Here is a 16,465-nt window from a genome sequence, read left to right on the forward strand (position 1 = left end):
TTAACATTACTGAATAGTTTTTTCCGATGACTTCATGCAATTTTGGATCAATGTGAGTAATACAAAAAAATGGCATACTTGAAAAATGTTCCGCGGTATGCTACCGCATAACGCCCGATTGCGAGCGCGAAGACTCCCTCTACAACCGGATCTGTAACTCAATGAATTTCAATTTGTCCATTTTCTTATTAGACATTTTTCATAGTAAAAAAGTCAAGCTTTCTTTTGAGACTATTAAAAAAAAATCGTAGATGCTTAAATTGCGAAAAAAGTTTAATAAACAATTGATTTATTGAAAAAATTGCTTAAACAATTTTTTTTGTTATAAATAATAAAATAGGATGAAAGCGTGTAAAAAGCACTTTCCAAAACCCTCATAAAAAATTTAAATCGCGTAATTAGAAAGGAAGTTACAGGCGTTTGAAACTACCCCTGCAGGCATTGGGGTTGAAAATTCAACCCCCCCTCAATTCGGGAGGGTTGGTAATCCTGGTCTATAAGCTTGTTAATTAACTACTGTTGGGTAGGCGAACATATTCCCAGAATTAAGACACAATCGAAAGACATGACTTTTTGAGTTGGGGCAGTTGAGGAATAATGCCCCATAAGCTTGACGATTGTGTTTTTCAATTTTAATTGAAACTAATGGATCATTTGGGTACTTCCTTCCGCCTTAATAGGGACGGAAAAAAACGGCTGGAGGAATTTGTGCGAGTGTTTACAAACAAGACAGTTACATACAAATTAGGAGTTTTTTAAAGATAACAAGCACACAATTTCCATTCTGAAAGCTTTCTCCTGTTATGATTAAATGATTCTCCTGTTATGATGATCAAATTAGGAGTCTGTTTTTATCAATGACGATATTTATCTACTGTTGGAAATATAACATGGCATCATTCCCCAGTGGGCACAAAATTTGGCGACGTCTTCACGATATCGTTACGACATCTTTACGACAACTTTACGACATCGCATGTTCATGTCGTTTCAGTGTCTTTGCAATATCGTAAAGACATCGTCAGATCAAACGACTTATTTACGATATCGTAAAGATACCTGAACGACATGGACATAGGACGTCGTAAAGTTGTAGTAAAGATGTCGTAAAGATGTCGCCAAATTTTGTGCCCAATGGGTCGCCCAAATTGGAAAATTTGATTCGCCCAAGCTGGGCCTGAAGAAAAATTCATTTGCCCAAATAGGTTCAACGGCAAAGAATTAAATAGTCTTTATTATTCAGAAAAATATATAGGTGTGGCTCGCAAGTCCTAAACACAAATTATCTTAAAACTTATTCAAAATTCTTAAAATTATTCAATTATTCACAATCATTCACAATCCTTAAAATGATTCAAAATTTTGTTTCAAAATCATGAAACATTTACATGCTGGAGAAAATTTAAATTTATTTTTTATTTTTTCAGAACTTCTTAACGTCGTGTAAAATTATTCGAATTTCACCTTAACACGTTTTTTTTTAATTCAGCAAAATTAAAAATAAAAATACCTCACACTCACTTTAAAATTCTTAAGAATCTTTGAAATTTTTTGTTCGAAATCTGCCAAAATCTACATTTGATTTCAAATTAGGCCGTCATTCAAATTTTTAATTAATTTTTAATTTTTTCAAAACTTCCAAAAAATTCTGCGACTTACTTGGATTTTTTCTAATAATAAGAAGTGTTTAATTGTTCTTTGTATACGAAAATTCAAGAATTTGACCTAAGCATTATTTTTGTTCTAAATAGAGCAATCGAAATTTTAAAGTTCAAAGTTTCGTTTTTTTTTTTTAGTTTTAAATATTTAGTTTATAATTACTGATTCAAAATTAACAGTCAGCTATTTTTTAATATTAAGTAATTTCTCTTTTTCTTGATTAACAGGTTTAAAATTGTGTTGTTTAAAATTTAATATTATAAACTGAAATAATATTTAAAAAATAAAAGCCTTTAATTATAAATATATTATTTATTTATAGTTTTCTATTTTAAACACTTAAATTTCAAGTAATTTAGTTTTAAATATTTTATGCATAATTTCTTTTTTTAAAATCAAAAGTAAAATATTGCTAAGTATTAAAAAATTGTTCTTTATTCTAAATTAAAAATTGTCTAGTTAAATGAATTCAAACTCGAATATTTTAGAACAGAGCAATATTTAAATACGATTTGAGATATAATATGAGCAAATAATTATGGATCTATTAAATGAAAAATATTTTTAAATAGAAAATAGTTCATAAGATTTCAAAGGGATTCTTAGATTTATTTAACTACTGAGACTGTCAAATTTAAATAGTTTCATTTTTAACGCTCGACTCTGTAAATTTCTTTATTTTAAACAATTTTATAATCGTCTTGTAAAATGATTTATTGTTAATTTTTCAATAAACAAACAAGAGTTTCATTTAAGAAATTTCAAAAATTCTGAAAGTTAAAAAAATTTTAATTTTTAAAATGGCGGATATGTTACAGAAAAATTTTTTTTTATAGAATGGCGTAAAATATATTTTATATTTTAAATATATTTTATAATATAAATATATTTAATTTTTAAAAATAGTGGTAAAATGTTTGCATCGCTAAAAAAAATTGTCACAAAAAAAATATCATATTTAACATTTTTCATCGCATCAAAGACGTAAAAAACATCCTTATTTAGACTCTGATCATAATTCAAATATAATTGTGACATTATTCTGTTCGTTACTGATAAAGTAACCCGGAAGTTCTTATAAGGTCTACACATCTTGACAATGAAAAATTCACGATATACCAAATAAATTAAATTTTAAGATTGAGATTTTCTAAATTTCTTGTTCAAATAGGTACGATTTTTGTGGTGTAATAATGTGATCCAAAGATGTATTCGAATTATTTTTGTTTGCATTTTCATGCATATCGCCTTAAATTTTGTTTGAAGGCAAAACAAAAATTAATAAAACTTTTTCTAAATAAAATTATATTTAGAGGTTCCAAAAGCAAATTTTTTGTGTAGCTGTTTTTATTCCACATGAAGTGCTTTTAACACAGAAAATACTACTATCTTCTGTTAATTAAATGTTTAAATGAATTGTCTTAATTTTTTTACCGCTTTTGTAAATTTCTTTTTTATAATTGATTTGGAACGTCGCAGTTTTTTCAAAAATTTTGAACTTATTTTTAACTTTTGAGTTAGATCAAGACAAGTATCGATTATATTTAATAGAAATAATTGCCTGCTTATATAATTTTTTATGATCCTTAAAAATATTATTTTTGAATAATGTTAGAAAGTTGCGATTCTTTCTGAAAAATTTAACATTTTTGCCACATCTAATTAAGAACGAGGTGAAAAGTAATGCAATTTAACAAAGTAATTGTTTAAACGGTTCATTATTATTTATAACAATATTCTCTCAGAATAGTGCCAGAAACTTGGGGTTTATTCTTAAATATTCAACTTTTGTCCACTATTTACTTATTGAGGTAATATTTAATTCAATTTGATAAACATGATAATTTCAACAATCTATCATTGTTTAAACCTATATTTTGTATTAGGTAATTCTTAGAAAGTTACTGTTTTTTCTTTAATCTTTGACTTTAAATTATAGGAATATAAGAAATAAACAATAGCAAGGGATTTTTAACAACAACTTTGAAAGAAAACAGCAACTTTGCAACCAGTATGCAACCAAAATATTATTAAAAATAATAATTAATTATTGTTTTAAGCAAATATTTTATTAACATGAATTAATTATTACATTTCTGTATTTAAAAAATGGACCAAAAGTGAAAATTTTGGGAAAACACTGCTTTTTTGTAACATTATTTTAAGAAAATATTAATATAAATAATGACTATTAATTACCTTTTTAACAGATTTAGGTAAAAATTAATAAAATTTCATTTTTAGTTGCTTTTCTAAATATTATATTTCTAAGAAGAGGTTTTCTTTTTTTTTAGCCTAATATTATTCACTTCCAGAGACCTTAATTAAACTTTTTGTTTTAATTTTGAAATTTAAGATTTGAAAATTTACAATCAACTTGCTAAATGGTGAGGAATGTTTCAATTTTTGTTAATTTAAAGAAAGTTTTCAATTTTAGCATCAGTGAATCTAATAATTGTTGAGTTTTTTGGTCAACCCGACTTTATATTTGCACAATTTTCAATTTAAATGCGTTCAAAACAAATTCGAAACAATGAACAATAAAGCCCCTGGTATCTTAGAATCAAGAATAGAACACGAGAAGATTTTAGAAGTAAATTAAATTTTTTCGTTTAAAATATGTATGAATATTTGTTTATACTGTTCCTAATTTTTAAGTTGGCATAAAGTTATTAAAATAGATAAACGTTTTCTGATAAATTTTAATTTTTCAATTAAATTTTAAGTGGTTACATTTAAAACATTACAATTAAAATTTTTGAAAATGCTAATTTTTAAACGTCTTATATTTATTGATGCCTTAATTTAAAAGGTTCACAATTGAAAACTTTTCCTTTTTTACAGTGAAAATGTTCTTTAAATTGAACGTTTTGCCTCGATAAAATTTCTCTAATAAATTTTTATGTTAAGTTAGAATTTTTCGCATTTAAAAATAATTTAAAATTCTAAAATTCCAGAAGCTTTTCCTTTTAATAGTTTTTAATTTTAAGGTATTCTATTTGGAACGCTTTTAATTAAAAAGAATACCTTTTAAATTTTGTTTAATATAAAATGATCCAATTTTCAAAATTTTAATGTGAAAATATTCCAAATATTTTTTTACTGTCTGAAATTTTAAATTTAGTAAAAAAGTTCAATTTTGAACTCTTTTAGTTCGAAATTACCAAATTTAGCTACTTTCTAAAAGAAACGATCTAATTTCTGAAATAAACAAAAAATAACAAAAAATACAATTTCGGATATTCATCCTAAAAATCTGCAGAAGTTTTAATAAATAGGCTGCTTGAATTTTTTAAAGAAAAGCTGTTCTGGAAAAAAAATAATTTTTTCTTTCAAAATTTGAAATTCTTTATTTTTCATTTTAAAATATCAAGATGATCGGTCGTGAATCACTGGGAAGAAGTATAATAAATTTCAGAAAAAGGTTTCTGAATACCCATTCCAGAAAAAAGTAGGAAATTATAATATGGTCGTATAATAAAATTTTTAACAAATAAGAAAAAGCATTTACGGCTAAATAGTATATTACGATTTTATATATAAACTAAGATAAAATTAATTGTCAATTTTATCCACTAGAACACTAAAAATAATGTTATTTATTAAATAGAGTTTTCTTGCGATAATTTTATTTTTCAAAAAAAAAGATCCTTCTTTTTATCAGCATTATTGTTCTTCGCATTAAACAAGTATTATCATAGTTCAAATAAAACTGTTATGGCATTTCATTGTTTGGTAATAAAGTAACCCTGAAGTTCTAATATTTCTGAAGCATATTAGGCATAAAATTCCAGAAATTATTTACGGAAATAACGAAACTTTGTCATTTGATAAAAATTTCTTTTTCACGAAATTAAATCAAACTTTTTTAGCATTTTCAATAAGCTCAGGAAAATATATTATTTAAAAAATTTTGTTATTCAATTTAAAAGATTTTTTTCAAAATTAAGTAGACACCCTTTGCATGGATTTAAAAATAATCAAAGGAGTATATAGTAAATTTAAACAAAATTATGGTATTTCACAACTTCTAAAAATGTTTGAAACATTCAAGTGATTTCAAAGATATCAAAAGTATATGTAGGAGCTTTTTATTCTTTTTAAATATTTCACAGTATTTTGAACAATTAGAAAATTTTCAAAAATTGTAACAAAATTTAAAAAATTCAGAGAATTTTCGGAGAGAAATAAAATTCTGAATCGAAACAGGAAATTTTGTAAAGGAATGATAAATCTGACTTCGAAACAGGTATTTTTCAAATTTAAACTTTTTAAATATTTTCTTCTCCAAAACAGTTAAAATTTAATTTATTGAAGATATAAAATTATAAAATTAAGTTTATTAAACTTACAAGAATAAGATAAATACAATTTGCAATTATTTTGAATTTGGCGCCATCTCTTGGCTGCTTACTCAACCTAGATACGTAAAATGTTGAAGTGTCGGTCCACAAACTAGCTTACACCGCCATCTGTTGGAAAATTATGAAGCACACAAATAAAAACATTTAATTTGCAATAAAGGAATATTAAGGTTATTAAATGAGGTGAATAGTATCGTATAATTTAAGTTGGACCAAATTACACGCAGTGTACAAAATCTCATCAAGATCGGTTAAGTAGTTTCGGAGTTTAGTGGCGACAAACATCGTGACACGGGATTTATATATATATTTTTTACCTGTGCAAGAACAAAGTTGCTGAAAAATATTCAAATAACAGCAAGATGAATGACACAAAAAACGAGATATTATTTAGTTTTTGTCTACTCTGAGGAACATGGTAAATAAAAACAAATATACAAATGAAATCTTTGATAGTCAGTTGTAATTTTTTTGGAGCTCTTAAGCAGCTCATTACTAAAAAGTTACATTCAGTCACTTTCTTTAAAGACTATTTGATTACGGAATTTTAACGAGGTTCCGCTTCAGCAAGAATATACAATATTTAAGAATCGAATTAAAATGTATTTTCATAAAAATTCCTCTTTCTGGTTTTATTTAACATTTTAAGATTTTAAATTTAAAAATTCTGTTAGGTTCAAGTGTCTACTATTACATTTTTTTATTAAAAACTCATCTTTGCTTAGTAATAATTCAACTTCTTGGTTGAAAGTTGAAGTATTTGATAAAAAAATCACTGTTTTTTTTTTTTTTTGAAGATTTATAATTTCAGTTGAAAATTTATCTCTGTGGCTTTTAAAAAAAAAATTAGTCTTTAATATTTCTGGTTAAAAATTTATATTTTTTAGCTTCAAAAATTTTTAATTTACGTTAGTTTGAAAATTGTTGCAATTTATTAGAAATTTGTCTCGTTTGAGAAAAACTTAATTTTCTTGGTTTAAAATTAATAATCTTGGATGAAAATTTAATTATTTGACTAAAAATTAACCTAATTATTTCGCTAAAATTTTAACAATTTTGTTAAAAAGTCATCCTATTTTAAAATCATTCTTAAAAGTATAGGACTTGGATTGAAAATTTCTTTGTTTCTTGGCTGACATTTTTCTTTTAATTCAACCATTGTATGGAAATTTCATCTTTTGCATTGAAAATTCATCTATTTTTGCATAAAAGCCATCATTTTTATTTCAAAATATAACTAACGAGTAAAAAATTAATCTTTTTTGGTTTAAAATCAACCTTTTTATTAAAAATTTACATTTTTGGTTTTTAGTCAGAAATGTATTTCCCACATTGAAAGTTTAACCATTTTATTAAAAATTCGTTTATTTTTTCATTAAAAATTAATTCTTTCAATTAAAACTTTAACTACATTATTTTTGATAGAATTTTGATTTACCTCTCTTAATTGAAAATTGAAAAATATTTTTCATAATATTTTTATAATATTTTATTAAATTTTTAAAACATAGATTAATTTTTAAGGAAATATTTGAATTTCCACCAAAATAATTGAACTTCCAACAAAAAAAAATGATTTTCCAAGCACAAAGATTCATTTTCTACTGAAAAAGACGAATTCTCAAGAATAAACATAAGTTTTTTTATCAAGTAGTTTAATATTTAATTTAAAAAAAAGGTAAAACAAAACCTGGTTTGAAAGTTTAATGTTTTTTAAAAAATAAAACGAATATTTAAGAAAACAGTTAAATTTTTATCCAAGAATAATAATTTCTTAACTAACCGACGAATTTTTTATTAATCAAAATAAATCATCGTGAAAGCATTAAATCTATTTTCAAATGAAACGTTGAATTTTTGACGAAATGGTTTAGGTTTCAATCAAGGAGATGCATTTTTAAGAAAGTGTTTTAATACCGTACAAAAAAAGGCTTTCAATAAAATACATTCATTTTAAACAAAGAAAGACCAAATTTTCGCCAAAAATAAAACAGTAAAATATACTGTTTAAAAATTAATTTTTAACAAAATGGTCAACTTTTCAATTGAGTTTTTTTCAACTAAATTTGAAATAAATTTGAAACTGAAAAATATATATTTTCAACTAAAAATGAAATAATATTTTTTTTATGGTTTCTACCAGATAAAATGTATCAAATAATTTGATGGTAGTGGTTCTTTGTCTACTGTTCTCAAATTCATTTTTATTTTTTTACTCAATACAGTTTATCTGGGAAAATACATCAAATCAAAAAATATAAAACATTCTAACGTTTAAAGAATCAATCTTACAAGAATCAGGAATTACGTGAGAATAATTAAATAATAGCTTAAATTTTTTAATATTAAACATTTTTAATTTGCTCTTATAACATCAAATTTTTTTAATTTTTAGTACACAAACAATAGCTTAAATTAAGAAATTGTTTAAATTGTGCAAACTTAAGAAATGTCAATCTTCGTGATGAGGAAAATGTTCTTTTAGTCAAACGAAGACGAAGTTTGAAAATATTTTTTTTTTAATTTTGCGAAAATAGAGGCATCAGTATTATTTTTGCAAAATATTAGTAAACGAGTGGCATCGTTGAAAAAATGTGTGATAAAAAAAATTTTGTAATTATTTTTTTTCTTTAAATCAGGTACATGAAACACATCTTCAATTAGGCTTTATTGACATAATTCAAATAAAATTTTTACATTATTTCGTTATTTTCTCGAAAAGTAACCCTGAAATTCTAGCGATGTAAAATCTTGTTGACAACGAAAAAATCACAGGCCCCATTGAAGTTTTTTTTATGTATTTTCCATTTTTAAAAAAATTGTATTTTGTTTAAAATCCTCAACATTAGGGGATCCATGTTCAAACTTGACATTTCTCTTCAAAATTAACTATGAAATATAATAAAATAATTACTTTTTAAATCTCAACCTCATACGTCCTTTTGGCAGTTCTTTTCTTACAAATTGTTTCTAATACAAAGAATAATATTATCTTTTCATAATCAAAATTATAAATACAATTTTTAAAACATTTATTATCGTCTTTAGCAATGTTTGCTTAGAATTGAGTTGAAAAGTCGCGGCTTTTTCCGAATTATTTTTTTTCAATTTTTCAGTTAGATCGATGTACCAATTAATTTAAAAAACAGAACTGTTTCAATAATTTATTACATGATTATTTGCGCAAATTATTATTCATTGCATTACTGTAATATCTTTCTCTTTTTTGTGAATATAATTCTTTCTGAAATGGAACAGAGATTTAGAAAACAACCTCAACTTTCTAGCATTACTCTGAGAGAAGATTATTATAAACTAAAATAAATTGTTGAAATAATTATTTTTGTCAAATATCAATTATGATTATCTTACGACTTAAAAAGTTGACATGAAGGCAAAAATTTCAGAAAAAACCAAAACTATCTAATATTAATACAGAAGATGGGAGTTATAAACAATAATAATTAGTTTAAGAAATTATTTTTAGTAATCTTATTAACTATTATTACATTATAAGTAAAAAGTAAACAAAACTTTAAAAATAAAAAAGCATCAACATTTTAACATTATTCAAAGAAAATATAATTAAAAATAGTTGTGTTAATAATCATCCCTGGTTTATTTTATTGCTAATTGTATCAATGTATTTATATAACTGTTAAATTGGATTTCACGAATTTTGGTAAAAATGGCTCATTTTCCAGCATCCTTAAAAAATACAAAGAAATTTTGTTTGGTAGTTTTTTTCGTCGAAGATTATTCAATTCCATAAACCCTACCCAAAAATAATTCTTTCAAATTCAAAAATTTGAAAATACACCTTTTTTAATCGACTTGCTCATCTTACAAATTTTTGCAATTTTTTTTTAATTAAAAAAAAAACTTTTTTGTGCTATTATCAGTGAATCCAAAAATCTTGAGTATTTTTGCCCACCCGACTTGATAGTTGCACAATTTTTAATTTAAATTACTTAAAAATAAATTTGAAAAATAAACAATTAAGCCAATGATTTCTTGAATTCAAGCCTTAAAAATGAGAAGATTTTAGAGCTCAATTGATTTTTTTTTCGTTTAAAAATTAATCAATATTGTTTTGTATTCTGTTTCTAATTTCTAATTTTTGATTAGATATCCTTAAATAATCAGATTTTTCGTTGAAGATTTAAACATAATGAATCATTAAAAATTGAAAAAAATTATTTGAATTGTTTAAGAACGGATGGAAATTCTAAATTACTTGTTAAAAATTAAACGTTATGAAATAAAAAAAGTGAAGATGATGTTGTTTAAAATCGGAATAGATGAAAATTTAACAATAAATTTTAGTTTGGCAATTACAGTTAAACTATCTAAATTTTAAAAAAGTATAATTAAGCAATTTAAAAATACTAATTTTTCAACTTCTTAACCAATGAAATATTTACCAAAAATATTTTCTGACGAGAATAAATAAGAAAACTAGTCTTCTTGGTTAAAAAAACATCATTGGAATTTAATGTTCAACTTCTTTGTTAAGAATTCATTTTTGTTTATTATCGTATTCAGGAGATTATTATTTCATTAAATTAAATTTATTAAAAAAAATTAATATTTAATAAAAACTCTACAAGAAGCAAATTTCAAATTACTTCCATAAATTTGCGAAGAAATCCATGGTTCTGATTTCTCATAAAGTACATTTTATTTTTGGAATAAGTCTTTTTTAATTAAATTTTAAAATATTTACTAAGTAATTTAAATTAATGAAATACAGTTTCTTTTTAAAGAAAGACATCTGTTTCCATGATGTAAAGCATGGACCTGGACAGTTCAGCTTTTCTTAATGAATTTGAAACGTATTTTTCTGAATTATTTATTTATTTATTTAAAATATTGAAATCAAAATAAAAGGTATCAATAAATTAATAACAATAAAATTCATACTAATAATACAATGAAATAAAATAATATATCAATTAAAATTAAAATTAAAAAAATTAATTAAGTAACTAATTGAATTAATTTTTAATAATATCATTTTTCTCGCTGAAGATGTTCAAAGGGGAACAAAAATGAGAGTTTGTTTTGAAGAATGTTATAAAATAGTATGTAATAATTTAATACTTCTGAAAATTTAGTTTCTTCATAATTGCAAATAGACTACGTGACGTTTGCCAAGGTACCGTATTTAAAAGTAAGCTTCCTAGAAAATTTTGAAGTAGAAATATTTACACAAATTCTTTATTTTACCTTGTTTTATGCAACGCCTCGTTTATAGTTATTTGCAACATTTTTATGCACCTTCAGATAAATAATACCCCTTAGATTTTTTACGGAAATAAAAAAATCAATTGTTAATTAAAATTGAATACAAATTTCATTTTTTATCTTATGTAGGTTATAATTTTAAAAATTTCAAAACCTATCCCCCCTTCTTACATAATATTTGATATTATTCACTAAAAATATCAAGAATATATCAACTATTTTCTCTTTAAACTATATTTGAAAAAATTTAGGGAATTCAAATCATTTGAAAGATTTTTAGTGATTTGAAAGGACCGAGATTTCCAAAGCTTTTTAGGAATTTCACGAGATTTAAAGGTCAAAATTTGTTTAAAAAATCGGAATTGACAAAATAAAGGTGTTCTATGAACAAGTTATACAAAAATGTATCATCCTACTTCTATTTGGCGTTGTTTTTTTTTTGACAAATATAAAATTTGTTTTATTGGAATTTATTTATTTTTTCAAGAATACAATTTAACGTTATCATTTCAGCCCTTTCCAGCCCTTTCGGCCCTTTTCAGCCCTTTTCGAGTTTTTGCAAAGTGGGGCTAAAGCTATACTTTTTACTCCCTAGAGAGTAAAAAGTAACGTCACAGCTGAATAAAATTTTGCGGTTATTTATGAAAAATTATCACGTATAGTTGATCTAATAACCGAAAATTACCTACAATCTCCTCAAAGCTTTGAAAATTTCTAGAAATTGATGAAAATTTTTTAATTGAATTTTGGTTAATTCATCTTAAGTTTCCATAAATTACCTGTAGTATTACTATAAGTTATCAATAAGTTTCATAAACTTCCAAAAATTCATAAAAATGTGTAAAATGGAGTTTTGGGTAATTTATGGTAGGTTACCATATTTACCTGTATATTACAGAAAATGTCCATAAATTTCCGTAAATTTATTTATATTTCTTAATTGAATCTAGAGCCATTCATGGTAATTTACCATAAAATTTCATAAATTTCATGTAATTTATAGAAAAGTTAGAAATTGAATTTGGGGTAATTTATGGTAAGTTTCTATATTCAGCTGTAAAATTATCCTAAAATTTCCATACATTTCCGGAAATTGATGTTTACTTTTAATAACAATTTTAGGCTAATTATGTAAATTTGCAATAAATAACCTGGAATACTACCAAAAATTACCAAAAAGTTTCATAAATTTCTGAACATTAAAAAAAAAATTTTCACAGAATTGTGGGTAATTCATGGTAAGTTATTGCATATTGTTGTGAAATTAACAGAAACATCTAGACACTTTTTATTGGATTTTGGGAATTTAAGGGTGATTTAGCACAAATTACCTGTAATACTACCATAAATTATCGAAAAGTTTTATACATTTCCAGAAATTTATAAAAAAGTTGAGAATAGGATTGTTAATAATTTACAGAGATTACTACAAATTTTTATACAGTTCTAACAATTTATAGAAATTTTTAAATTGAATTTTCAGCAATTTATCGTAATTTACCAAAGAATTTCATAAATATCCGAAAATTGAGAAAAATGTTTAAAATTAAATTTTGGATAATTTATGGTAATGTACTCTACCTACAAGTAAAATTATCATAAATGACAGAAAATTAACATACATTTCTGGAAATTTATAGAAAACTTTTTATTGACTTTTGGGCACTTTATGGTAATTTCCCATAAAATTTCGTCCATTTCCAGAAATTTATAAAAAACATTAAAATTAAATGTTGAGTAATTCGTGGCGAGTCATTATATTTATATGCAATATTGCGATAAATAACCAAACGTTTGCCTACATTTTCTCAAATTCATACATTTTTCAATTGAATTTTGGGCAATCTTTGGTAAGTTAATATAAATTTTCTGTACTATTTAAGTGAATTACCGAAATAAGATTAATAAATATCCGGAAATTTATAAAAATGTTAAAAATTGAATCTTAGGTAACATATTAGCCGAAAACTTCATAAATTTACGGTCATTTATAAAAATGTTTAGAATTGAATTTTGGATAATTTATGGTGAATTGTCAGATTCACATGAAAATTACATGAAATGATCGAAAATTTCCATGAGTTTCCGAAAATTGATGGACATTTTTAACTGAATTTTTGACAATTCATGATAAGTTGCCATAAATTACCGGTAATATTACCATGACTTACAAAAAATTTTCGCACATTTAAAAAAATGTTTAAAATTCAATTTTCAGTAATTTATGTTAAGTTACCATATCTACCTGTAAAACACCACAAATGAGCGAAAGATTCCATAAATATCCAGAAATGTATAGACATTTTTAAACTGAAGTTTGGGCAAATGATGATAATTTACCAGAAATTATGCTTATAATTACAGTAAATCACGCTCGCCTGTAACTTCCCAATGGGCATAAAGTTTTGCGGCGTCTTCACGACATCGTCACATCTTTACGACAACTTTACGACATTCTATGTCCATGTCATTAAGGTGTCTTTACGATATCGTAACACAATGGGCACAAAATTTGGCGACGTCTTAACTACATCGTTACGACATCCTATGTCCATGCCGTAAAGTTGTCGTGAAGATGTCGTATCGATGTCGTAAAGGCGCCGCCAAACTTTGTGCCCATTGGGAAATAAGTCGTATGATCTGACGATGTCTTTCTGATATCGCAAAGATACCGAAACGACATGGACAAAGGATGTCGTAAAGATGTCGTAAATATATCGTAACAATGTCGTGAAGACGTCGCCAAATTTTGTGCCCACTGGGTCGTTCTTAAAAAATACATTCGTCGAAAAAGTCTCTCTTCTCCCCCTAGGTGCAAAACATAGCATTTTAAAAAAAATTTTAAAACATCACGTGATTGGCTTAAGCAACCCCTACTCCCCACACCCATGTAATTGACGTCCCTAACGTACCTATTATCTTTCTAATTCGTTATAAACAGTAATGCTTTAATTTAGGGTTATTCTCAAAATAGGTTTTCTTTTGATTACAATTTTTATAAACCAATAAACTTCATCGCAACTAATGAGACAAATGTACATACAGTTTCGTTTTAAAAAAGAAAGTCAGAGGATAATTTTAGGTTTGATCACTATATTTTCAATTTAAAAATAAGTGTTTACAGCTTCACTAAGTAATATATTCTAAGAGAAATATTGAAATGTATTTATGCTTAACAAGTTTCTCTTAGTCACATAATAAATCTCCATTTGAAGAATATAAGAAATTTCGGGATAGGAAAAAGTCAGAATTATGGGAATCTTTTTATGGGAATCCCCAAAAATTGAAAATCCTTGAAATATCTTAAAATTGATTAAAATACTTAAAATTCTGTGAAATAATTATTTATGTGAATGGTCCCTCTTGAAGTATTGAAAATACCTTTGAAATTCAACGAATTTTTTTAATTAGTGAAAATCATATTAAACATTTTGAATTTTCGGGTAGGGTATGGAGGATCAAATCTAATCACCCCCTCCCCCTCCTTGGCTTTGTTGGTGGATATGACGTAGTATAAATATTGCCTTCTGGCTGTTTCAATAAAAATAGAGATTTTCACATTGTTACACAATCGCTTTCTTTTATTCTTCTTTCCTTCTTCTTGACAAGTTTTATAAATTCATGTATTTCCACAAGGAAATTGGTAATTTTTCAATTAAATTCAGTGGCTCGCATTTATCTAAATGAACGAGTAAAATTTAAGTACTAATTAAATTTATTTGAATAATTTTTATTTAAAGAGAACCAAATTAGCAGGCTTCGAACTAACGCACTATTGACACTATTTGACCATTTTTCTGTGATGACACTGTTCTGCTGAAATTCCAAAAGAAATATTACTCAAGACGCTATTTTTTTTAAATTGCTATTGTCTTATAATTCAACTGTTATATTTTATTTTTTCATTATAAGATATTTTTTAACGTCTGCCCTAATCGACTAAAAATTTTCTAAATGTCTAATTAGAGGCCACCCAAAATCTTGATTTTTGAAGCCAAGAAGATTAACTTTCAACGAAATTAGATAAGATTTTTACTTAATAATTAAATTATCAGCCAAAAAAATAAACTTTCGGCTGAGAAGATTAAATTTCTATTGCAGTAAATTAATTCTCAATAACTTACCTGAATGTTCCACCAAGCAGTTTTATAATTAAACTAGAAAAAGATCGATTTTTTACAAAAAATGAAATTGAAAAATTATGAATAAATAAATAAGTTTTTAGAAGGAAGTAAAAGCATTTTATATAGAATAGTTGAGATTTGGTCGAAATTGGTAAATTTTCAAGCCAATAAAAAGAATTTTTTGCAATCAGCTTATTTTTTAACCTGAAAATACTATTTTTCACCAACTACATGGCCTTGACGCTTTTAATTTAGGCGACTTCCGTTTTCTTGCTCTTTCATCCTGCATCGTAATGTACTTTTGGCCTGTGTCTGTAATGGTCCAGGCCAAAATGGGCTTCACAAAGAATACAGAAGAAAATAAAATTCCTCCCTAAATGAGTGAGCTGCAATGTTCACAAAACGTCGGTAAAAATTCTTAGTCTTTGTACACCAATGGAATCCGAAATAACTCTTTTCATCATAATACAATTTTTTTCTAATTACTTAGCAATCACGTAATATTTATTCGTGTCCTTGATGCACACCTAAAGAGTATGATATGCTCTGGATTTTATTAATCTTAAAGCTACTCAGAAACAATTGACTAGATTTGGGGACCATTTGAATGCGAGATTTCAAAGAAGTGACTTTACTGCAACAACCTTGGACTTCGATGACACATATTTTCAAATCGTCCAATAAAATAACTTTTACCATTTTTATATACAAATAAACTTTATCGCAACTTTAACAAAACACAAATTTTTATTTTTTGTAGTCAAATCTTTTTATGTATGAAATAATATCCTAAAACAATGGATTCTAGTTCAAAGACATAATTTTTATCGTTTTTAATCATTCTTATAAAAAAATTCACAGCATAAACCTCTTTTACTTGTAAGGTTCTTCTTCTCGCCCAAATCACTTACTGTTCCTATTTGCAGAATTAAAATGAGAAAAATATAAGTGAGCAGCAAAAAAATTATTTGAAAAAATAAGTTCATGATCGTAGAAATGTGTTTATTTAAAATAAATAAGCATGTTGAACAGAATAAGGCATCTCAAAGAAATACAATCTAATTTATAATA

Source organism: Belonocnema kinseyi, chromosome 7 (assembly GCF_010883055.1).
Source record: "Belonocnema kinseyi isolate 2016_QV_RU_SX_M_011 chromosome 7, B_treatae_v1, whole genome shotgun sequence".
Lineage (NCBI taxonomy): Eukaryota > Metazoa > Arthropoda > Insecta > Hymenoptera > Cynipidae > Belonocnema > Belonocnema kinseyi.